This window comes from Microtus pennsylvanicus, chromosome 13 (assembly GCF_037038515.1).
Source record: "Microtus pennsylvanicus isolate mMicPen1 chromosome 13, mMicPen1.hap1, whole genome shotgun sequence".
In the NCBI taxonomy this organism is placed as follows: Eukaryota; Metazoa; Chordata; class Mammalia; order Rodentia; family Cricetidae; genus Microtus; species Microtus pennsylvanicus.
The window spans coordinates 54,345,491-54,370,009 of record NC_134591.1 but is presented as its reverse complement, the minus strand read 5'-3'; the positions used below and the strand labels follow the sequence as shown (position 1 = coordinate 54,370,009).

Genomic DNA, 24,519 nt, shown 5'->3' with positions numbered 1-24,519 from the left:
AGTCCTAGGGAACTCAACTGCCAAAAGTTGACCTCTAACCTTCCCACACAAACTGTGATACAGGAGCACTACCTCCACACTAAATGAATGTAATTTTTAAAATTTAATAAACCAAATAAAACAAACAAAACCCCTAGAGAAGAAAAATGGGACCTTTACTGTCTGGCTACGGGCAAGCAGCAGACAACCTTGTTTGGAGTACAGACAGGCTGGGGTGGGACTCCAAAGGCTCCCATACACTAGCTGGGTGACTTTGTGCCCAAACATGTTGGAGTTTCCATAAATACCTTAGCAAAACAACAACAAAAACATCAAAGCCCTTTTACTTCCCAGGATGGCTGAAAGGACTAAATAAGGGGCTGGGTATAAAGTGCGGAGGACAGTCCCAAGGCGGGGTGCTGTCACAGGGCATGACAAGAGCAGGAACAAAAGTTTGTGCAGGGCAGAAGAGAAGGGGCTGGCCCAGAAAAGCCTGAAGTGCAGTCAAAAATCACAGTCTCCATACTTCAGAGAGGCCTCACTGCCAGTATTGAACCCAGCACCATTCTGTGCTCTTAAAAAACAATTGGACTCATATTGTAAATACGATTTTAAATCCTGGTATTTCTCATCTAATATCACATCGTAGCATTTCCCAACGTCATTAACACTTTGTGTAAATGTTTCGATGCCACTGTAATCGTCCCTGTTACAGACGGCACATAATTGACTTAAATATTTCAATGCAGCTACTTCCTGAATCTGATCCAAGGCAGGCGCATGGGTCACGCCTGTGATTCCAGCCCTTGGGAGGTGGAGGCAGGAGGATCAGGAGTTCAGGGTCACACCAGATTGGGCTCCAAGAGACCCTGTCTCAAAGAAAACAAGCAAACACTGAGATGAGCATCTTCCTGTACTGGTTCCGATTTCCTTAGCAATGGATTAGCAGGTGATGGGTGTGTGTGTGTGTGTGTGTGTGTGTGTGTGTGTGTGTGTGTGTGTGTGTGTGTGTGTGTAGAATGCTGGGAGCTTCCCAGCCCTCCAGCCCCATCCTTGCTGGCTGGCAGACAATGGCTTTGGCCAGGCGCTACCCTATCTTGTTTCTGAGCACATTCTGATTAGCTTAAGGTGAAGGGCTTTCTTGTCAGCAAGTTATTTGTTCAGTAGTAGGCATCTGACCACGGCTCAAATAATTCACCTCCCAACCCAGCGCTGCCGAGGACCACAGCACACAGCACGGAGAACAGGGCCAAACCTGGAGCCCGTTTTTCCCTGGTACTCAGTTCAGAAAGAAGATGTTTTCTGTGCTTGAGCCGGTGTGAATCAGTGTTCTCCATTAAATCCAAAAGCATCCTGCCTCATATTAGGGCTTTTTAAAGAAATTCTTGGGTTATATTGCCAAATCCCTTTCCAAAGTATAAAAATTTACTGTCCTCATTAACTGCATTCAACAAATGTTTAATTTCCTAAAATTCCAAGGCTAGGACTGAGTGCCAGGGATGCAGCAGCAGCCAGCCAGGTCCACTTGGTCCTGCCCTCCCAAGACCTCCAGTCCAGGAGGGGAGACAGACAGTAAATAACTAATTACACCATTAAATATTTAATGGTGGTTACGATAAGAGCCAGGGAAGAGGAGGACAGAGGGCTCTGAGAACACAGGGGGAGGGGCGGTAGGCATCTGTGGGCCTGTCTTACACAGAGCTGGGGTCTTTTGGTGTCTGTATGTGTAGAGGCCAGTGTCCAGCATCACCCTCAACCACCATCCTCTACCATGTTTTCTATGACAGGGTCTCTTGCTGTACAAGGAGCGCAATAACTTGGCTTGACCAGCTGAGGTCTGACACCAGGCCTTGTCTGCACAGCAAGTCTTTTACCCACTTACCGCTCCGGCCCCAGAACCGGGGTCTCCAGCCACAAAGCTCTATGACTTGGCTGTTAGGTACCAGGCCGCTCAGCTGGCATCTGCTCAGGCATAGTAAGAAACCCGGCCCTTCATTCTCTGGCCCACCCTTGTTCTACACTGGCATCCAGTCTCTTCCTGGGCTGGCTGTGCATCCCAGGAGTCAGGACATTTTGCTTGAGGGAGCCTGACTTTTCAAAAGGATGTAGAAGGGGGGGAGGGGAAGTTAAGGTGGAAGAGGGTGGCCTTTTTTCTGGCTGCCAAGGAAGACAGCCCCCACACCTCTGAGCACGGCTACCTGTCCTCCTGCCAGCATGGCTCCTGCTAGACCAGTGAACTAAGGCTGAATAGAAGAGGGTGAGTCAAGGCCTCCTCCTTTTGCCTTCTTTGGGGCTGTGGACTGCTTTCCCCCCTGGCATTGCAGAGTCTGGGGTTGTATTTCTCATCCTCCATCAACCTTAGAGCTAACGGAAAGTCCCTGTGGCCTGGGACGATCTCTTCTGTTTAGTTTCCAGTTCTTGTGCCAGTGTGTGAGGGTTTGGGGGTATCTGTACAGTCAGTCTTCTGGCGCGAGACGGGACAGGGCTTATCTGGTGTTGTGAATCTGCCGTAGCGTGAGTCTAATCTGCCCACTATGGTAGTTCTGAGAGGCGCCTCATTATCTCTTCAGGGCAGCTGCGAACAGAGTCTCAGAGAATCAGAGGTCTCCTTGCCCCACTCTCCTAGGAAGTGACAAGGCCTGGATTCGAACCCAAATCTCCTGCGTCTACAAAAAGGCCTACATGCTCAGTAGCCCCTGCCCCTCAGTGCAGATCTCATCCAAAGCCAGGGCCCACCCTCCAGGGCAGGCGCCACCCTGAATCTCTGGGTTCTGTGAGAAAACCCTTTGTGGCCCAAGTTCCCCAAGGCTGTGTAAGCATTTAAGGGACATAAATACTACACTAGAGCTTAAAAGCACACAGCTCCCTGGTGAGCCTCCAGGACACTTGAGGGGTGAGAAGGGACAGAATTCCAGACTCTGCCAACCTGGGAGTTCATGTTTCCTCATGAATAATAAACAGACCGACAAGCGGACTGGCATCCGGGACTTTGTACCATACAGAACCATGCTCTCACCTTCAAGCACACACCTGAAGAGCTGATGAAGGCTGGGGTGACCCCATCTGCAGGCCACTCCCCATGAAGGTAGGAGGAGCCAGACCTAAAGCACCAGGGCACAGAAATCCGGGAGGGTTGGGCATCAGAGCGTGACTCCGAACAGAAGCTGATTCCTCCCGTGTTCTTTTCTGGGTCCTGGTTTCCTCATCTTTGTGTCACACAGAAGGGGTCACACTAGGTGCTCTGAAAAAGTCCTTTTGTCAAGGGAGCCGAGTCTGAGACTGTCTGCGTCAGTGGAAGGCTCAGAACTGGGATTCTTGGGCTGAGGATATAACTCAGCCGGCAGAGGGCTTGTCTAGCTGGTAGACCTGTGATCTCAGCACTTGGGTAGAGACAGTGGGACAGAAGTTCAAGGTCATCCTTGGTTAATAATGAGTTCAGAGCCAGCCTGGTTATGTTGGACCCTGTCTCAAAACAAGGAAGGATGGTGGCAGGGGATAACAACAATGCCTGTCTCTAAGTCTTCTCTGCAGGAAAGCCAGGGATCAATCACACTGGGCCCCAGAGGAAGGAAGTTCATTGCAAAGCAACCCCCTGAGCCCTCAGATCACAGGGATGTGGAAGGAGAGGCGGCAGAGACATGATCTAGTGAGGCCTAAGAGAACCTTGAACACAGCATGCCATATGCTGATGGCCCAGATGATTGCCGGATGAACGACATAATGTCCTTTCCATGAAGGTCACATCACATCACATTCCCTTGCTTGAGCTGGACTCTTTCCCTGCCCAGTTCACAACACATCAAGGTCGGGGCCCTCTTGTGATGCCCTCCAATGACGGAGCCTCACGGAGTGAGTACTCCCACCCACTACATGGAAACAGAGGAAATGGTTCCCAGGTGTCCTGGGGAGACACCCAGGAATGGGCCTGCAGTTTCCCTTTCTGCCCTCGGAGGGGAGCCTCTACCTGGGGTCTTGCTACCGCTAGGGACACTACAATTCCTGGAGCAGGTCTCAAGGCACTGCAAGGCCCCGGCAGCCTTCTGCCCCTTTGACTATGTGACTAACAAGCCAGAAGTTTTCCTTGGCAGTCAATGAAGCACCCAAAAGCCCAAGATGAACTCAGCCGCCCACTTTTACAAGGACCTCACCCCGGGGTGCCTGCGCTGTGAAGCACAAGGGACAGCAAGTGACTGAGGTTCCTCCACCCTTCTTCAGCATCTGCCTACAGCAGACACCACGAGTCTACCTTGTTTCCAGAGGCCAGACAGCCCTCAGAAGCCCCTCGACGGTGCTCCTGCACCTCCACACGGGTGTGTCCTCCCTGCTCTCACCTTTAACTGCAGCAGCGGAGACCAAGGCCTGGGATGGAAAAGAGATGCACCCACGTCTCCTCAATCCTGACTTCCCATCACCAGTCACGAGGGCCCGCCCTCCCTCTCATCTGGAAGGAAAGGTAAGCTCACCGAACTGATGAACCTGGGTGTGGGGTTCCGCATCACAGGGGGCTGTGCCCTCTCAGCAGCACGCCCCTAGGGCATTTGCACAAATCTCCACTTCTGCAGAGACAGTAAAGGCAATCAGGGCAGGCTTCCAGGAGGAGGAAATGTGATGGCAGGGTCTGCAAGGAAAGAGTTGACCACAAAAGAAATCGAGTTAAGGCCTCTGTCTCCAGGGAATTCTAGCAGCTGCTGGAAGAAAACACAGATTTTGGAGACGGTTGTGGAACACTAAGAAAGTCCTTCCAATTTTCAGATCTTGTTTCTGTTTTTCAAGGCCTTGAACTCTGAGCTCTGCCTGCCTCTGTTCCTGAGGGCTGGGGCCAAAGGTGTATGGGTACTGCCGTTCTCTCCTTTAAAAGTCCTGGTCCCCTAATCTTCCTTTAGGTACTTCAGGGTCAAACTGCTGAAGCCCAGCAGCTTTAAGATTTTTTTTAAAGGATGGGGATGTGTAGCTCAGGAGTGGATGCCAGCGTACCTAGTGTGTGGGGGCATACCCTGGAGTCCATCCCAGCCCCAGGAGGAGAAAAAACAAAAAAGAAGAAGCTTAATTAGAGACAGGGTCTCAAGTAGCCCAGGCTGACCACCACCAGATCATTATACAGCTAAGGGCAATCTTCTTGAACTCCTGATTCTCCTGCCTCGACCTCCAAAGTGCGGGATAACAGGCACGTGCCACTATACCTATATTAAAGAAAAGCAAACAACATTCTCTAATACATGGGCTCACCTAGGCCAGGATGCTCAAGAGCCCTGGGCCCCATCCTCTCTTCCTCTGTCTGCTCCCTGTGTACGCCCCCCCCCAGGCCAGCATTTCTCAACCTTCCTCATGTTGCAGCCTTTTAGTATGGTTCCTCATGTTGCAGTGACCCCCAATCATAAGATTATTCTTGTTGCTACTTCATAACTGTAAATTTGCTACTGTTATAAATTGTAATGTAGATATCTGTGTTTTCCTACAGTCTTCAGAGACCCCTGTGAAAGGGGTCACGACCCACGGGTTGAGAACCACTACCTGGCAGTCAGGGTGGGAGGCATTAACTCTGAGAAAGTCCCTCAGAGTCTCTAAGAAGAGTCTGATGGCACTGGGTGGTGGTGGCGCACACCTTTAGTCCCAGCACTCAGAAGGCAAGGGGCAGGCGAATCTCTGTGAGTTTGAGACCAGCCTGGTCTACAGAGTAAGTTCCAGGACGGCCGGGGCTACACAAAGAAACCCTGTCCCAAAAAACAAAAAGCACGCACACACGCACACAAATCTGATGGCCACCTGGACCTACCCAGCTTTCCCAGCTGCCTATGATCAGATGGGTCAGATGCACAGAGGGGCATATACTCAGGGGCTGGGCAGTGTGACACCCAGGCCTGCCTGCCACTCTTGAGCAGAGTTAGAGGGCTTCCACCCCCATTCCCTAGCACACGGCTCCTCTTCCCTAAAGTGGGATGACCACATATGCTTTAGGAGTGTTAGATAAAAGATTACAAAACAAGATCAGTACGTGCTCACTGCTCAGAAGGGCAATTACCTACTTACTGTGAGTGGTAAACACTTGTCCAGGTGTTAGCTCCTACTCACCACGTGCCTCCTGCTCAGGGGGAGGCCCCTGGGTTAATAAGATTACCCACCACCACTCTAGGTTTGTGGGGTAGGATGAGAGCCTTGCTGGATGCTGGCTCTGGCACCTGAGAACCTGCCTCAAACCCTGGGAAAGGCCCTTAGGTCTAGCCCCTCCTTCCATGACTTAGGGAGACATGGGAAGGTGGCAGGGGTTGGTATGCGGCGGGGGGGGGGGGGGCAGGCTAGGCCAAGAAAGCACAGGCTGCCAGTGTGTGGGGATCATGCTGCCTCACCTACTCTCCTCATGTCTTTCCAGACCTCTTATCTTTCCAGACAATACCCCCCAACACACACACACACACAGAGACAGAGAGACAGAGACAGACAGAGACAGAGAGAGAGAGACAGAGAGAGGCAGAGACAGAGAGAGAGAGAACACATAATTTCAAATGTGATCACATTACACAGACCCACAAAGCTGCTACCCACATTTTAAAGACACAAGCACTTGTGTTCACAGGAGTCTTACCCTGAGCCTGGCTCCCTAGGCTGGGGCTCACACACCAGCTTGGGGCAGGCCCTTGTTTGAGCTGGAACACATACACACTCCCACACTCCAGCCCCCAGTCCCATCTTCCTGGCTCCCATCTCTGCTGGACTGGACAAAGAAGCTCATCCGGTGAGGTTTGTGGTGAAGAGATGGGAAAGCTGGCAGGGAGCAGCTGCTGTCACCATGGCTACCAGCTGACCCACTTCTCCTCCACCCAGGCTGGGCCCACCCAGCCCAGGAGAGGTGGTTGCAGGCAGCTTTGGGTAGGGTAGGCCCTCTGCCATCACATGCAGAAAAGGAACAACCCTCTGAGGGTGTCGTAAGGGAATGAGCTGAGACCCAGTTAGCCTGGGTCCTATGAGGGAAGGCACCAAGCTCTGAATAGTCCCTGATGAGAGGAGAGCATGGGAAATATGTTCCTGAGAGAGCTATCTTCCCCCATCATCTGTGGCTCTGGCCTCAGAGTGTGCCACCAGGGCCCTGGACACAGTCTCAGTCACAGCCCTAATCACAGCCCTCACAGTAATGCAGGTGTTGCGGTCATATCCCTGTCTCTGTCTCAGGGCTCAGCATACACACAGGTCCAGCAGACACAGGGCAGGAGGAGCCCTGTCTCCTGTGCAGAGAAAGCTTGTGGAACGCAAGGCCCATCTCCTGCTGTACTCCAGGGTAACATGTGCCTTCTCCCAGTCAGGGACTCCTGGGGACATGGCTATGTATTCCCCCAGAACCAGTGACTTTGAGTAACACAGCCTCCAGGATGGTCAGTCACCAGAAAAGACTGTCTTCACCCAGGACGAAACCCACCCCTCTGCATGACACCTGCCACCCCTTTCCACTGTGTCTCCTGTCTACCTGGAACACTCTTCTATGGCTTGCTCCTACCGCCAAGCTTGTCCACCCCTCCTCCCTTGTCTACCTGCTTCCAATTCCTCTCAGTCCCCCTCTGAAGATCATTTCCTAGCCATTTTCCCAGGCAAAGAAAGCCCCCTCTCTTGCTCCTCCAGAACTCTGTATTGTCCTTGAGTGTTACGGGTTAAAGTCCTGATACCTTGTACCTCAAATGTGGCCTTGATTGAAAATGTGACCTTTGCAAATGTGATTAAAGTCTTCCTGAAAGTGGTGGGAGGTGGAGGTTGTCTCTACTCCAACTGGTTTCCCGACAGAGACAGCACTGAACAGAGCAAAAGAGAAAATGGTTTGCGAGTCCAGCCTGGAGCACCAACAAGCTGAGGACTGCCAAGGATCACCAATGACTTCCAGTAGCCATCAGAAGCAGGGGAGTGGCATAGGACGGGCGACCTCTCCCAGTCTGCACAGGAAGCAACCCTTTCAGACACCTTGATTTCAAACTTCCCACTTCCAGAGCTGTGGGAGAACAGATCCAGACGGCTCTGAGACACCTCATTTGTGGTAGTGTGCCCCAGCATCCCTGGGACATGAACATACTGCCATCTGTATCGTGTGTGGTGCCTGTCTCCCACACCCAGCCCAGGCTGTGCGCTGCTTAAAGATGGGAACTGTTATTCACCCTAAATCCCCCGTACCTGGCATGGATCTGGCAACATAGCAGGGCTCTGTAAATATTTATTGAAAGGATGAATGGTAACCAAAAGTACTAAATGAACACTGATAGAGGGGAACCATGAGTCAGTTTTATTTTCTTCATGTAACATATTGTGTTTTCTAAAGCTACTACTTTAGAAACTGTATTAATGTTATAATAAAGAAAAAAAACAATAAATATTTTCCTTTCCAAAACGTATGCTAAAATAACAGACATTAGCACCCATGTGTGCTCTGTGAGCAGGGACAAACTCTACTACATGCTTGACGACTGATTTCTATTGATTAATTGATTCCTCCTTGGGTTTCCAGAGCACTTTCTGTAGCTGGAGTTACAGTCCGCGCTCTGGGGCCTGAGAGGTGGGAAGGGCACACAATCTTCTTGGCCATCTCCACTATCCACTCCTCCACCATAGACTGTGGAATCTGGCCAACACGGCAGCCATCACCTGATGATGCTAAAGATAAATCTGAGATTATCCCCCATATCCTGGTGAAAGGCCGTGCACCAATACAAGCAGGGTACACAGTGAACACGTCAACCAGTGCTCTTCAAACTCAGACGTGAGCACAAATCCTCACCCTAGGGCTCACAGGTGGAGCCTGGGATTCTGGGTTTTGTCTTCCCACCAGCTTCCAGATGATGCCTTTGCTGCTGGCCTGTGGTCCACTCATGGACCCGAGATGCCAAGGGAAACACTCTGGGTGTTCAGTAAAGAGAAAGAATGCCATAGGAGTTGGGGCACCAGAAGAAGTATGAAGCAGAGCCGAGCGGAGAGGACAGGTGAGAGTGTGGGGACAGAGGCCACAGAGGACAGGTGGGAGTGTGGGGACAGAAAGCAGCGGGAACCACTAGGAAGGTCTACAGAACAGGCATGTCCAGAGGCTCAATAGCAGAGTCTGACAGAGGAACAGAAGGTGAGTGCAGCTGGGGAAGAGGGGACCGGGAAGAGAAGTTACAAGCTGTCAATGAGGGTCCCTGACTGTGGAGCTAGGAAGTCTGTCTCTAATCCTGCAGGAGTGAAGTCTAACAAGATTTAGGCACAGTGCTTTCCAGAGATTAATCTGGCACTGTGTGCAGACCAGAAACAAGCTGATGGGAGGATGGCTGCTCTGGGCAGGCTGGAATGGCTGCATGGTTGCCCTGCATGGAGGGGACAGCTGCTCTGGGCAGGCTGCAAGGGCTTCACGGTTGTCCTGCATGGAGAAAGAGGGAAGGGATGGGATGGGATTCAGGAGTCTCTACAAAGGGTGAGGAGACAAATTTGGGAGAAGGGAGTAGGCAGAATCCAAGCGATTAATGGAGAGGATAGGAATGTGAGGTGCCATTGACAGATCCCGAGGGGTCCCTAAAGAAAAACCCAGCCAAAGCAGAAAACGAGCACCCAATAGTCAAGGAGTCTAAGTCAACCCTGCAGTTTATGGGTGGAGACGCTGGGCAGGAAGCAGATCCGCTGAGCTCGGGAGACCCATAGGAGTGGGCAGGAATGGGTGTGTTCTTCCCAGAGAGGAAGAGACACGGAAAGGAAGTGGGATGCTCAGAGGAGAGTATAGTATAGGTGGGCACAGGGCAAGAGTGACAGGCAGGAGAAAGGGACCTACAGATGGGAGAATGGGCAGTTCCAAGTGGGAGAAGCTGGACATGGTGGTTAGGCCTGTAACTCCAACGTTTGGGAGCCTGAGGCTTGAGAAACTCCATGAGGTCAAGATTAGTCTGGGCTTCAGAGCCCTTGTCTCTTTTTGTTATTTTCTTGTTCTTTGTTTTGTTTTGAGACAGGGTTTCTCTATGTAGCTCTGACTGTCCTGGAACTTACCCTGTAAATCAGGAGTGGCCTAGAACTCAAGAGATCTGCCTGCCTCTGCCTCCCAAGGGCTGGGATAAAGGCGTGCGCCACCACACGTGGCTGTGAATCCTTGACTCAAAATTTAAAAAAAAGTAGAATTCAGAGAAGATGTCATAAGAATATAGGTAGACATTCCCATACCACCTCACTGTGGACCACAGAGACGTCTTCCTTAGAAGCAGGAGAAGTCAATGGACAAAAACACTAACTGATGGAGTGACTGAATGGATAGGATCTTGCTATGCATACCAGGCTGGCCTCAAACTACTCACAGCCCTCCTATCTGACTCTCTGGGATTACAGTTGGATACCACCATATCAGGTAGGAAAGGTAGAATTTAGATTGGCAGAGAAGGGTCTGGATACCCTGGTAGAAGGCCTGGGCTTCAGTATGATTCTAAATGCCATGGGACTTCCAAACAGTCCGGCCCAGACCAACACAGGAAGAACAATTACTGTACCCCCAAACACATGTAAAGCACACCACATGGCTACTGAACTCCCAGGCAGAGCAGAGATACAGGGAAATAGGTCGTTGGATCGGTCTTACAGTAGATAAGAACATCATTTATTATCTACCGGGTCTCCTGTGAGAGTGAGCAGGGGCACTCCAGACAGTTCTATGAGGACCACCAGGCAAACATGCAAACCCTGAAATATGAATCTCAGTAAGACACCCACCTGCTTCCCCTACTCCCCCTTCATAGATGGGGTGAGGAAACTTGCAGGGTGCTGTGGCAGGGACAGTTAAACTCATCCTGAGAGTGGGGGCCTCAGGCTCAGATGGTATTAGGCTCAGAGCCTTGACCTGGCTAGCTCTCCCTTGAGCACCAAGACTCAGCCAGGCAGCATCAGCAGCACCAAGGACAGCGGCCGGCACTCACGCCTGCCAGCCCCTCCCCTGGTCAGGGCAGCCTTCCAGGCTGATCAATATTTCATGAAGGGAAGGGGCTCCAATTACTAGCCCTGCACCAAGCCGGAAGGCGCCACCGCTGTGCCCACTGCCCACCCGGGGGACCTTCTCTAATATCCAGCACAGCTTCAGCTGACCTGGACAGACAGGAGTGGCATCTGTTCCTGCATGCCCAGGTCTCTTCCAGTCGAGTGATAAATCTTCACCCAGAACTGGAGACACACTGCACAAAGAAGGCCACAAAGACATCAAGCACAACCACACCCAGCACACAAGCTACCTGAATAGGGCGCTCAGGCATGCAGTGCGAGCATGCACACAAACATGCAAACACACATTATAGAGATCCAACGACCACAGACCCACATACAACTTCCCAACACACACACACACACACCACAAACTCAAATGCTTCTTGAAAACTCCTTAAGACAACCCGAGACACATCACATGAGGGTCAGTGAGCTGCAGACAAACTGTATTAACACATGCAGTTGCATATGCACGCACACACAAGTGTGTGTGCCCCCCCCACAAGACATGCCTTGACAGTGATCCTCTCTCATCATGGACACACAGCAGACACCCACAGTCTGCCCAGGCTCCCACTTTCCTGGTTCCCAGGGCAATGTGTACCTGCTATGAATCTGACTCCTTCCTTTCTACCGTCTGCTCTGGACTTGAGCCCTGTGGAGAAATCTAGTCTCTGAGGCTTTCTGGTAGCTGCTGTCCAGGCCTCAGGGACAAACAGAGGCACAAAGAGCTGGGTAGAGGAGAGAGTCGGGAAATGGGAACCCTGGAGAGTCCAAAGCCTCTTAGCTCTGTTGTTCTAGGGCTCCAAGCTCTAGGACACAGAGCTCCAAGGACTGCTTCTCTTACCCACAACTCCCAAAGCCTTGCTGCCGCCTGGGGCTCCAGGCTCCTAGGGAGCTCAAAGTCTGTTGTGTGTGGAGACAGGAGGACTATAGGTCTGAGCTCCCATCTTCCACACTACACCTCAAGTCCTAGCCTAGAGTGAGAGCATCTCCTGCCTCCATCCAGACATCTCAACCCCTCTCAAACAGGCTGTGGGGATCACACACAAATTCTCCTGTTTCTAAGAGTCTCAAAGCAAAGAAAAACAAAACAAAGAACAGCCCAAGCCTGGTGGCTGAGTGAGGAAGCAGGTGTAAGGCCCTGTGTTTGACCCCAGCACCACCAAAAAGAAAGAAAGGGAGGAGGGGGAGAAGGGGATGAAAAAGGGGAGAGCCTGAACACAGAATAAGCAGAGGAGAGTAGGCTAATATAGCAGGGAGAAACTTCATTTTTTAGGTAAGTGGGTGGAAGAGGCAACTTCAAGACCGGGCAGGCAAAGATCTCTAACATCCCACCGCCATGATTTTGCATTGTCCACACGTCAGTGAACCACATCGATGACTCTGCCAATCACAGTCTCCTGTACATTGTTTTCTTCAAAGTGACACTTTTCTTTTTTGGTTTTGTTGTTTGATACAGGGTTTCTCTGTGTAGTTTTGGAGCCTGTTCTGGAACTCGCTTTGTAGGCTGGCCTTGAACTAACAGGGATCTGCCAGGCTCTGCCTCCCAAGTGCTGGGATTAAAAGGGGTGCGCCACCACCACCCGGCTTTAATTGACACTTTCAAAATTTAAGTGAACTATTTTATTTTATTTTTTAATATTTATTTATTTATTATGTATACAATATTATGTCTGTGTGTGTGCCTGAAGGCCAGAAGAGGGCACCAGACCTCATTACAGATGGTTGTGAGCCACCATGTGGTTGCTGGGAACTGAACTCAGGACCTTTGGAAGAGCAGGCAAAGCTCTTACCCTCTGAGGCATCTCTCCAGCCCTAGGTGAACTATTTTAAATAGAAATTCTGTTGCTACTATAAACAGAAAGTCAATATCACTTCTATTTTTTTCTTTTTTCTTTCTTTGGATTTTTTTGTTTTTTTTTAAAGTCTCTTATTTATTTATTTATTTATTTATTTATTTATTTATTTATTTATTATGTATACAATAGTCTGTCTGTGTGTACGGCTGCAGGTCAGAAGAGGGCACCAGACCTCATTACAGATGGTTGTGAGCCACCATGTGGTTGCTGGGAATTGAACTCAGGACCTTTGGAAGAGCAGGCAATGCTCTTAACCTCTGAGCCATCTCTCCAGCCCCATTTTTTTTGTATTTTTGAGACAGGGTTTCTCCGTAGCTTTTGGTTCCTGTCCTGGAACTAGCTCTTGTAGACCAGGCTGGCCTCGAACTCGGAGAGATCCGCCTGCCTCTGCCTCCCGAGTGCTGGGATTAAAGGCGTGCACCACCACCGCCCGGCAATATCACTTCTAATAAGTAGAAAAAGACTGTAAAAACAAACAGTAAAACAACAAAGCTGTAAGCTGCTGAGGTGGCTCGGTGGGTAAAGTTGCTGCCTCCAACCCTGGTGACTGAAGTCCCATTTCTGAGACCCACATGGCGGAAGGAGAAGAATCGACTCATCTGATCTCCACTTGTACACAGTGGTGTGTGCCCACTCACCCACACACCCGCTCGAAAGACAGACACGTACTTTTACAGACATGGCAGTTCACACTGTAACTCTGGCCCTGGAGAGGCTGAGGTAGCGGCATAACTGCCAGAAGTCTGAGGCCAGCCTGAGTTTCATAGTACATTCCAGATCAGCCCAGGATAGCGTGAGATCCTGTCTCAAAAAAACAAAGCCAAGCAAGGTTAGATCCACTACTATACTATAGTTTAGCTATGTGGAGCTGCTGGCCACAGTGCTCAGCCCAGTCTGAGATCTCTGCAGAGAGGGAGAGAAGAGGAGCTGGGAAGTTCCGAAAGACATTCATATCTATACAAACTCATTCTCCCTGGGCGGGGGGGGGGGACCCTAGACTTGCTGGAGTTGAGATGAAACCAGAGTTCTATGTAAGGTGATGCTATGCCATGGCAGATCTGGAAGCCCTTGTATACCATGACGGGTCCCAGTAAAGGGGTCTTTTCACCTTCTGGGAAGCCCGCCTTGCCTTCCACTGGAAGGAGCCGAGCACAGCTCTGGGAATAGCCATTTTATAGGAATTGCTCGTCTTGGAGCTGATGAGATGCTCAGCAGGTAAAGGTACCTGTCACCAGGCCTGATGACCTGAGTTCCATCCCCAGGACCCACATGGTGGGAGGCAGAGAGAACTTCCACAAGTTGTCCTTTGACCTCTACATGTGTGTTATGGCATGCCGTATGTACATGCATACACATACAAATATATATTTTTAAAGAGAAATTTCTCAGGGTTTGTTTCCTATTTACAATTCGTCACTATAGTCCTCCATCTAATATGAAACTCACGGCAGGGATTATAATCTTTTTTAATATTTATTTATTTACTATGTATACAATATTCTGTCTGTATGCCTGAAGGCCAGAAGAGGGCACCAGATCTCATTACAGATGGTTGTGAGCCACCATGTGGTTGCTGGGAATTGAACTCAGGACCTTTGGAAGAGCAGGCAATGCTCTTAACTGCTGAGCCATCTCTCCAGCCCCAGGGATTATAATCTTCATTTTAAAAAAGAGAAAAGGCCCAGAGAGGTTAAGAGGTCTGCCTAGTCACACAGCAGCTCCACAAGGAGGAGATTTGACTTCCACACAGATGACATGTGTCCTAGCATCAGGAGCCCTCACTCTGGGCGATCCTGGGTTGGACAGTGGGGAAGGCAGAAAGATGGCTACCTGGCATATGCTTAGAAGGCTCTCACAACCCCAAAGAGCAAACAGGCAGGTGAATAGCCAAAAAAAAGAGTTTTATTCCAGAGTCACACTGTTGTATGTCTCTGGGTTATCAACACCACCTCTCTGAATCTCAGTTTCCATGTCTTTAAAATGGGCAAAATAATATCACATCTTTATCAAGATGCAAGGATTAAATGGAAGCATGTGTCTGGTGCCTGGTACAGAGTAAGTGTCCAGAAGGGCTTATTACTAGGGAAGCAAGACGAAGAGAATCAACACAGGTCAGGAATGGCTGGTAAGATATGTACAGGTCAGGAATGGCTGGCTGGTTGTGAGACAGGCACAGGTCAGGAATGGCTGTGAGACAGGCACAGGGCAGGAATGGCTGGTTGTGAGACAGGCACAGGTCAGGAATGGCTGTGAGACAGGCACAGGTCAGGAATGGCTGTGAGACAGGCACAGGTCAGGAATGGCTGTGAGACAGGCACAGGTCAGGAATGGCTGGTTGTGAGACAGGCACAGGTCAGGAATGGCTGGTAAGATATGTACAGGTCAGGAATGGCTGTGAGACAGGCACAGGTCAGGAATGGCTGTGAGACAGGCACAGGTCAGGAATGGCTGTGAGACAGGCACAGGGCAGGAATGGCTGTGAGACAGGCACAGGGCAGGAATGGCTGGCTGTGAGACAGGCACAGGGCAGGAATGGCTGGCTGTGAGACAGGCACAGGGCAGGAATGGCTGTGAGACAGGCACAGGGCAGGAATGACTGGCTGTGAGACAGGCACAGGGCAGGAATGGCTGGCTGTGAGACAGGCACAGGGCAGGAATGGCTGGCTGTGAGACAGGCACAGGTCAGGAATGGCTGGTGAGACAGGCACAGGTCAGGAATGGCTGGTGAGACAGGCACAGGTCAGGAATGGCTGGCTGTGAGACAGGCACAGGTCAGGAATGGCTGGCTGTGAGACAGGCACAGGTCAGGAATGGCTGGTTGTGAGACAGGCACAGGTCAGGAATGGCTGTGAGACAGGCACAGGTCAGGAATGGCTGGCTGTGAGACAGGCACAGGTCAGGAATGGCTGGCTGTGAGACAGGCACAGGTCAGGAATGGCTGTGAGACAGGCACAGGTCAGGAATGGCTGTGAGACAGGCACAGGTCAGGAATGGCTGGTTGTGAGACAGGCACAGGTCAGGAATGGCTGTGAGACAGGCACAGGGCAGGAATGGCTGGTTGTGAGACAGGCACAGGTCAGGAATGGCTGGTTGTGAGACAGGCACAGGTCAGGAATGGCTGGTTGTGAGACAGGCACAGGTCAGGAATGGCTGGCTGGTGAGACAGGTGTGTGATGGTTCTTTGCTGAGAAAAAGAAATGAATCCCCCCCTTTTTTTTAAACAGGGTTTTTTTGTGTGGTCTGCCGTCCTGAAACTCACTCTGTAGACCAGGCTGGCCTCGAACTCAGAGACCCACCTGCCTCTGTCTCCTGAGTGCTGGGACTAAGGCATGCACCACCACTATGACTTCAGCCTTAAAGGAGGAGTGAGAGGGAAGATAATCTGGTCGGCGTGGTGGTCTAGCACTCAAGAAGCTGTGGCGGGGGAATGCAAGTGTGAAGCCAACTTGGGCTAAATGGTGTCTCAAAAATTCTAAGATTGAGGTTGCCACTTGGGGGCGAGCACTTGTGTAACACGTGCAAGGCCCTGGAATTAATCCCTGGCACGGAGGGAGGTATGGTGGAATGTAGCACTGGCTGTGCAGGCCTTCTAAAGAAACGTGGAGAAAGTCATCATCCCATCCTGTCTCTCCTTGGGACCTTAACGACATGTGACACGGTCTTCAGTGCCTGCTCTGGCCAGTATTACCCTGGGAAGAGTCCCCTTTAAGTCACAGTTCCAGGCCCCCTTTCTGCAGGTGCTGTCTGCACGGAGGGCTGGCACTTTGCCCACCTGCCTGCTCTACCTGGCACCTTAAATACTGAGCAGATGTCTTCTGAAGCTCTTGTCCGGCTAACAACGACACTGACACAGTCACACTTACACACACTCACACTCACACACCTGAGGTAGGTTCCAGTGGCCATGTTCATGTCTGGCTTTGTGATCCCTCACTGTGGTTTATGGGTGTGCGGCCCAGGGTGGCACCTGACTCCCTCAGAGCCAATCAGATCTTCACCTGGGAATTTGGGTTTAGATCTACCAAGTCCTAGGTGCTAGTTCTGAATGTGGCTGGAATCCAGGGTCACAATCCCAGAATCCCTTCAGAGGGGACAGATAAGCAAAGGCTGCCAGCAGGGCGCAGAGAATAAAGATTCAAATTCTCTAGCCTTCCAGGTCCCAGCTCCCTAGGCTAGCCCCACCCCCAGCCTTGTTCCCTGTAACAAACCTTCCTCCTAACACACCTCTATTTCTGAAGCTGGTATGCTTGGATTTTCCTAAGTAAAGCAGGAGCTGGGGGCTGGAGATATAAAGATGAGCACCCCAAGGTAGAGATGTAGAGTTGGCACTGATATGGCAGGGGCGGGGTGGGCTAGCCGTACTGGTTGGGCCAAGGGTCCTATACAAGCTTCCCAGTGATGGTAGGTGGCTGAGATGGTTTGAAGGAGTGAGAGACATTCTCTAGAGACAGGCTGGGGTGGGCGAGGCACTGCAAGCAGAGGGAACAGCAAGCGTAGGTACACAGAGGCACAAAACAGCCTGGCCTGCTGGAAGAGCTGCCAGGTGTTCAAAGTGTGCTGCGGAAGCGGAGAGGTGGGGATGCACAGGGAGTTAGGTACAGATCATAAAAAGCTTTGAATACCATGCTAAGAAGCTGAGGCCGTTTCCTGTCAGCTATGGGGAGCTATTGAAGTATTTTAAGTAGCAGGGGGTGACAGGGTCAGTTCTATGTTTTGGAAAGATCGCTCTGGGGATGTATGGAGAAAAGACTGAAAATGCAGGCTTGGTGACAGAGAGGCCACTAAGGACGCTGCAGGATGAGGTAGCTGCTCTTTTATGCATTGGCAAACTCATTGTGCACCTACTAAGTGCTAGGGCTGGGCAACACGGGTTCCAGATCCACCGAATGCTCAGGTCAACAAAGCAAGACGATGGGAAGAAAGTAAAGGGTGCCAAGCATCATGAAGAAGTGCAAGGTCCTGGGGATGGGATTCGGCCTAAATGGTCCCTGTGCGATTGTGAAGACATGAGTCTGAATCCCAGCACCCATGTCAAAAGTCAGGTAAGACTGTGTATGTGCTTTAAATTCAGGATTAAGGGACAGAAATGGGAGAATCTTACTGGCCAGCCAGCCTAGAGCCAAGACCATGAGCTTCCGGTTCAGTGAGAGACCGTATCTCAAGGCAATAAGGAAAAGAACAGATAGAGGAAGACATTGTGCTCATGGATAGGTATACCCATACCCATGTGTGCGTGAACCACACCACACAGGGAGACACACAGGAGGAGGAAGAGGCAGAGGAGACGGTCCTATGGAAGTGGAGTATTTAGATCTTGGCTTTTAGACTTCTCTGCTCAACTGACACTTGGGTTGGTGTCTAGGACCAGGAGTCAGCAGGGTCCCCAGGAGGGGGTGTACATCCGGGACAACATGTGTAAATGTCCTGTGGTGGAGGGTAGGGAAGAATGTACAAGATGATGTAAGTAGGGAGGTGAGGACCAGATCGCACAGGGCCTTGGAGACTGCGTCAGTAAATCTGGATTTTATTCTAAGAAGTCCTGGAAGTTTTAAGCAGGGAAATGACACAATCAAACATTTATCTTTAGAAGACTGTGCTGGCTACATCCACAAGACGATAGCAAGCGGGGCAGGCATGAGAGTTGTAAGGAGTCCAGCTAGGAGGTCGCCGTGGGAATCTAGACGACAGAGAGCAGTGTCCTAGCCAGGGGTGTGGGTAGAAAGAAGGGCCACAGACCTGACCCAAGAGAGGAACGCTGGAGAACAAGGCTCGCTAGGCTTGGCTGTAGGCTGTGGGGGCGAAGACAAGGAGGTGTCCAGGAGAATTTCCAGCTTCCAGCTTGAGCAAGTGGGTGGGTGATGGTGACGGTGACAGAGACAAGCCAGAGACCCTGGAAGCAGAGCAGGTGCAGGTGGGTGGAGCTGGGGACCTGGGTTTGATCCTAAGGCTGTGTCTAAAGAAGCATAAGACCTACAGGTACTGAACCCAGAAGAGCTAATTAAATTCAGAATAGAAAGATGACCTGGGGAGGGCGGGAAAGGGGGTAGTGGTATAGGGAGAAGAGGGGTCAGTTTATCTCTGAGGAGCCATGGCAACAGCAGGACCTGGGGACAGAGTGGCCAGAGATTCTGGGCTTGGACAGTCAGAATCATGAAGCCAAAAGTGTATCTTCTTTCAGACCCCGAAGGCATCTGGCCTTGAGTCTCCCTCTCCCAGCCAAGGAGCATACCCTAGGCTTAGACTGTGCTCAGATGAAAGCTTTTGCTTCCCCTGTACCCCTTCTTCCCTCTGGGCAGAGCCAAGCTCTCCCTTCCAAGCAAGACAAGTGCATGTCTATAATTCTGGTGCTTAAGGAGCTGCAACAGGAGAATTGCCACAAGTTTGAAGTAGCAACCAGGCAAGCCAGAGCTACACAGAAAGATCTCGTGAGTGAGTGAGTGAGTGAGTGAGTGAGTGAGTGAGTGAGTGAACAAACTAATGAATGAATGAATGCCAAGTTCTACCAGGCTCAGCTCAGGCAGTCCCTCACCTAAGTGAAGACTTCCCAAGCCATGGTGCTGTCTTGCTACCAGTCACCCTGCCTTTGAATCTCAGGTCTCTCTCTGGACGACTGTGGGACTGTGGTCAAATAACCTCAATTCCCTCATCCATACCATGGGGATGATGATCATCTTCCCCCGTTGGTGAAAATGAGTGTGTAAAGTGCTTAGCAGAAGAACCGTAGGGTAAATGCTATGTAAGCCTCACTGTGACTAACATCCCACCCACCTTTGGACAGATAGTCGCCCTCCCCACCTTCGATGTCCTCCCCACAGGAGCTATTTTCTTTTTTTTTTCTTATTTATTTATTATGTATACAATATTCTGTCTGTGTGTGTCTGCAGGCCAGAAGAGGGCACTAAATCTCATTACAGATGGTTGTGAGCCACCATTTGGTTGCTGGGAATTGAACTCAGGACCTTTGGAAGAGCAGGCAATGCTCTTAACCACTGAGCCATCTCTCCAGCCCCCAATACAGGAGCTATTTTCAAGGCTGTCCCCTCTCTCTGGATTATGAACTAGATAATATGAAAAGACCAGCGCTAAATGAAAGCCCAGGCCCTTGTTCAAAACAATTCTTTCCAGACAGTGGCGACAGAAAATTAAAGCATGGAGTCCCACTAAGCACAGGGTTCTGTCCCTACCTCGAGCCAACTTCCCAGGCTAGCCCTCACATGAGGAAGTAAAAATGCCACCTGGCATAGGGCCTTACAATTCCCAACTAGAATTTCACTTTCTGCTTCCCATTTCATAGCTGGCAACAGTCAAGTTTAGACACAGGCATGTTCTGCTTGTGAACTGCTGAGTCAGGATTTGAACACAGAACAGACAAGCATCAAAGCTCGACTACCCCTTGCCCCCTGGCTCCCTAGAGGCTGGGAAAACCTGGCCCCAAGGGCTGAGCTCAGTCAACAAGGCTGAGATGTGGCTCAGCCCACTGAGAGGGATCTGAAGACACTAGGACTGCCTCCCTCCTGGGAAGAGTCACATAAACAAGGGCTCCCTGGGTACCCTCTCTGCTGCTACTTAAGGGAAGGGCTAAGAGAGGGCAAAAGGTCACTCACACAGAGGTTCCCTTGTGGCCCACAGGCATACCTGGAACTCTGGCCCTGCCTCTACTCCTTAAAACCCTTTAGGGGTTGCCACTGGCTTCAAAATAAGCCTCCACATCTCTAGTACACTGCTAACCCAGGGTTGTGGAGCTTGGCTGTCCCCTAGCCTGCCACACTCGCTCCGCTACATCACCAGGATGTTCCCTCACCACCGGAAGCCCCAAACACTGTTTCCTCCCTGTTCATCCTTGCTTCTTTGCCTCCTTGCCTACGTGGCACCCTCCATGCCTCACTAAGAAGCCACCCTCTCTGGAAGCCCTTCCTGAACCCCAAAAGGTAGGGGAGCAACCTGCAGGGATAGGCCCATGAACCCTTACTTTCAACACACGTCATATATGCTCTAGACCATGACCCTACTAGAGAGGGCCTCCGTGGTTCCTAGAGCTTGCTGTGCCAGTGGTACTGAGTGACAGATGTGCCATCCTGCAACAGAGGCAAGAGGACCCTCACTCCCTTCTCCCACTCTGTCCCTTTCTTGGTTCTTGTGCAATGGCCTTGATTGGTATTTTGGAGTTTTTTGTTTGTTTTGTTTTTGAGGCAGGGTCTCATGTAGCCCAGGCTGGCCTCAAACTTGCTAGCTAGCTCAGGTGAGCCTTGAGCTCCTGATCTACTTGATGGGATTATGGGGTGTACTACCATATTCAGGTCTTATTCAGCTATCTTGAGCTCCAGGAGTGAAGAGTCCACACTTGCAAGGGATGAGAATCATCAAACAGAGAAGGTCCCCACCTGTCCTAGGCTGACTGCATATCTTGGTAACACACTTAATCCAGCAGTACCATCTAGGCAGGTGGGCCAGTCTGGTTACAAAGCACACCTGCTTTGGGCTTGGGTTTTTGAAATAAGGTCTCATTCTGTAGCTCTGACTGGCCAGCAACTTGCTATGTAGACTAGGCTTGCAACAGTCCTACTGCATCTGCCTTCCCAAGTGCAAGGAATACAGGCAGGTACCACCAAAGCCTGGCAATCACTCTTGCCTTCCAGAGCCAATAAAGGCCAGGGAGTCGAGATGGATACGTGTAGTCATCACAGGTGGAGGACACGAACCTTGCTCTGTCTAATGCCCAAGCACCTTGTCTCCTCTCTGCCAGTGACCCCACACCCCTGTGACTCATCGGCCACAACGAACACATCTCACCCACGGAGCACATCCCAGCCTACAGAGCTCCTGTGTGCGATTACGAACATCGATGTGCAACACAGACCTGCCGTGAAAAGAGGCCGGTGGCCAAGTCGTCTGTACCCACTGTGAAAGAAACACCCCATGTCAGCCAAACACAAATGGGGGAGGCACCCCCATTATCAGCAAAATGTTGTTGGAGATGCACTCTGCGCCCCAAGTCAGCAGAATGCGAGGGGGAAGAGCCGCTGCCATAGTCAGCAAAAAGGCTCTGTGCAAGGCACTTTGCTACACCCCCTGAGCCTGGGCTCGTGACAAGACTGAGGGACACAGAGAAGCCTTCCAAAGCAGGGTTCCTAGGGCCAGAGAGCCCTGGGGTGGCTGTTTCCTGGGCGGGGGGAGCTTCAGCTGGGGAGTGGGGCAGACTCAGGTGAGAGGTTCTCACATGGCACTAATGAAATCAACCACCAGCCTCCCTCCCCCTCCCCTGGGACCCTCCAGGCTCCAGCTGATGCAATGCCCAGCCTGATAATTGTTTTCTTCACTCCTTAAAGGGCCAGCCACTTCTGCAACTATGGACAGACATCACCCAGACCCCTGACAGCCCCACCCCCCCCCCCACACACAGAGCTCAGCATCTGCTCAGGGAGAGGAGGGGCCCAGAAAGCCAGCAGCATCAGGCCTGGGCTCCAAAGAGTAAAATCCAATCAATGTCCAGAGACCAGGAGTGGCAAGGAGGGAGAGAGAACAGTTAAGACAGTGATAGCGACCACATCCCCTGGAGGACGGGAATCAGGTCCCTGCTGAGTCCTCAGCTCCTGGCTCCAGCATGCCTGCCCCAGCAAAGTACTGGGCACAGTGCTGTGTGTAGCTCAGTGTAGCTGATGAGGATAGACACGGGGATAAGCCGCTCAGACTACCACTGTATTTACTCCTCCTAAAACACAGGTCTGTTTTGCTGGAAGAGGCCCTGAGAAGGCAAGTGATTTCTTTAATATCACAAAGCCAGGAAGTATCAGAGCCTGGGTGTGAAGACAAGTTTAATCAGCTCTGGGCTTTACCCCTTGTAAACGGCCAGATGTCTGTAGAACTCTAGGAAGTTGCACGGACCCCTCCAGCAGGCCCTTGTCCAGAAAATGTCCCATTAGGCTACCCTCCTCGCTTGACTGTATGGACAGTTGCCAGCTGCGTGATTGTGATTATGGACTAATTGGTGGCTGGCAGCAACTGTGGAGATGGTTTGTTAACCCCTTGGTGAAAGACCCTCTCTCCACCATTCTGGCCCCAAAGCCAGGTGTGAAACGGTCACCAGCAGAGAACTCACAGACCTCACCTTTAGAGACAGAGTTGGACACAGCCATTCCCCCAGGCCCAAGCCCTGAAGGCCCGTGGTAGCACTGCCAGCTAGAGCCCCTTGTTTCTCCGGCTTTAGGTATAGAATTTCCCACCTCAGCCCAGGACTTCAAGGAGTATGGACCATTCATGAGTTTCTGTGGCACTAGAAGGAGACCCACTCCCTCAGACTGGGCTGTCCAAAGGTAACAGGGGCCTGGGTTCCAGGCAGTCAGGAGGCCAGCCAAGGGGACCTATCCTCCCAAACGAACGAAATGATGCCAGAATGGCCCATGAAGGGTCTTGCTAAGCTTCCCTGAAGCCCTGGGCAACCCGTCCTGCCCCTGACCACTTTTCCCCAGCTTCCCAGAAGCCCCCTCTTTCCACCCTGAGGCTACGTGAGCACCACCTCGCTCCTTCCTGAGGAGGGGGGTGTTTTCTCTGGGTACAATGGTGTCACGTTGGGAGGAAAAAGTGGCCGCTTCCCAGCCAGGGTACAGGCAGGAGGGAGAAAGGCAAGCTGCCTTTCCAGGAGGGATTTTAAGCACTTTCCAAAAATGCCATGCGAAGCAATGATGTTGAAGACTAGGGCCCCAGGTGAGCCCTGAACGTCAGCAAAGTACTCCAGATTCTGGGGTTCCTACCCCATTTTCCAGGCTCAGCCCCCGCCCCACAACCATCTCAGGCTGTGCGCAACGCGGGCCCCCGCCCCCAGACCTGGCACACATCCCTACGTAGCGCTCGGCGGCCGGCCGGAACCCCCTCCCCGGCGTGGTCCCTTGACCGCAGCCCCCTCCCCACGCCCACTCGCAGGCACGCAAGGCCTGCTGACTTACCCCGAGGTGGGGCCGGGGTCCACGCCGGGAGCTGGGCTCCGCTGGCTGAGTAGCTCCGCAAGGCGAGGCAGGTGCTACCCCGGGACCCCGCCCCGCGGACCCGGCGGTAGGCGCGGCCCGGCCCCTGGCGGGCGCGGACTCCGAAGGGGTAGGGACGCGGGGCGGGGACGGGCAGCGACAGAGACTCACGGGGGCATCGCCCGCCACCGGGCCGGACAGCTCCACTCCGCCCGCCTGCGCTGCTGGCTCCGCAGCCGCCACAGTTCTCAGTCGCCGCCGGGTGCAAAGCCAGAGCCACGGCTGGCGGGAGGCGAAGAGGGCCCTGCCAGGGGCGGGGCCTCGGGCTGGTGGGAGGGATTAGCTAACGGGGCGGGGTCCTGTGGGCGTGGTCTTGTGGTGGGCGGGGCCTTGGGATCTGGACCTTCTAGGTCTATCCATGCTGAGTAGGCCTAGAAGGGGTGAACCCCTAAGAAGCAGGGGTTGGGGCCGCTCAAATAGTTCCCTGTCTCTAAGATGCTCCCTCTTGTCCTCTGCCTGTCCACACCTCTACACCATCTGTTCCTTCTCATCCTTCATTGTCTTTGAGGGTACTTCCCAGGTGCCCCCGTCTACTCTGAACCAGATCCAGGAACTTCAGATGGTGAGCAACAAGGCTAAGCAATTTACAAACATTTTAAAGACCAGGAGAAAGAAAAGAAAAGAAAAAAAAAGAAAAGAAAGGAAAGGAAAGGAAAAGAAAAGAAAAAGAAAAGGTTAGAGAAAGACCTTCTGGGGCTAGAGAG

General features: G+C 51.7%; 1 protein-coding gene across 7 annotated transcripts in view; it reads right to left on the bottom strand.

Annotated features, from left to right (window-relative positions):
* The window catches only part of Rims3 (regulating synaptic membrane exocytosis 3), a 42,428-nt gene extending 18,401 nt beyond the window's left edge, over positions 1–24,027 (bottom strand). Inside the window, exons 1-3 of one of the 7 annotated variants that reach the window (XM_075944553.1) lie at positions 23,738–23,875; positions 4,443–4,597; positions 4,226–4,338 (exon numbers count right to left, since the gene is read on the bottom strand). The gene's annotated coding sequence lies outside the window, so the exon portion shown is untranslated. Of the gene's footprint in view, positions 1–4,225; positions 4,339–4,442; positions 4,598–6,559; positions 6,721–23,737; positions 23,876–23,926 lie in introns of those variants that run through there. The other 6 variants (XM_075944554.1, XM_075944557.1, XM_075944556.1 and 3 more) reach the window with 6 other exon arrangements.
* Between the last annotated feature and the right edge of the window lie 492 nt (positions 24,028–24,519).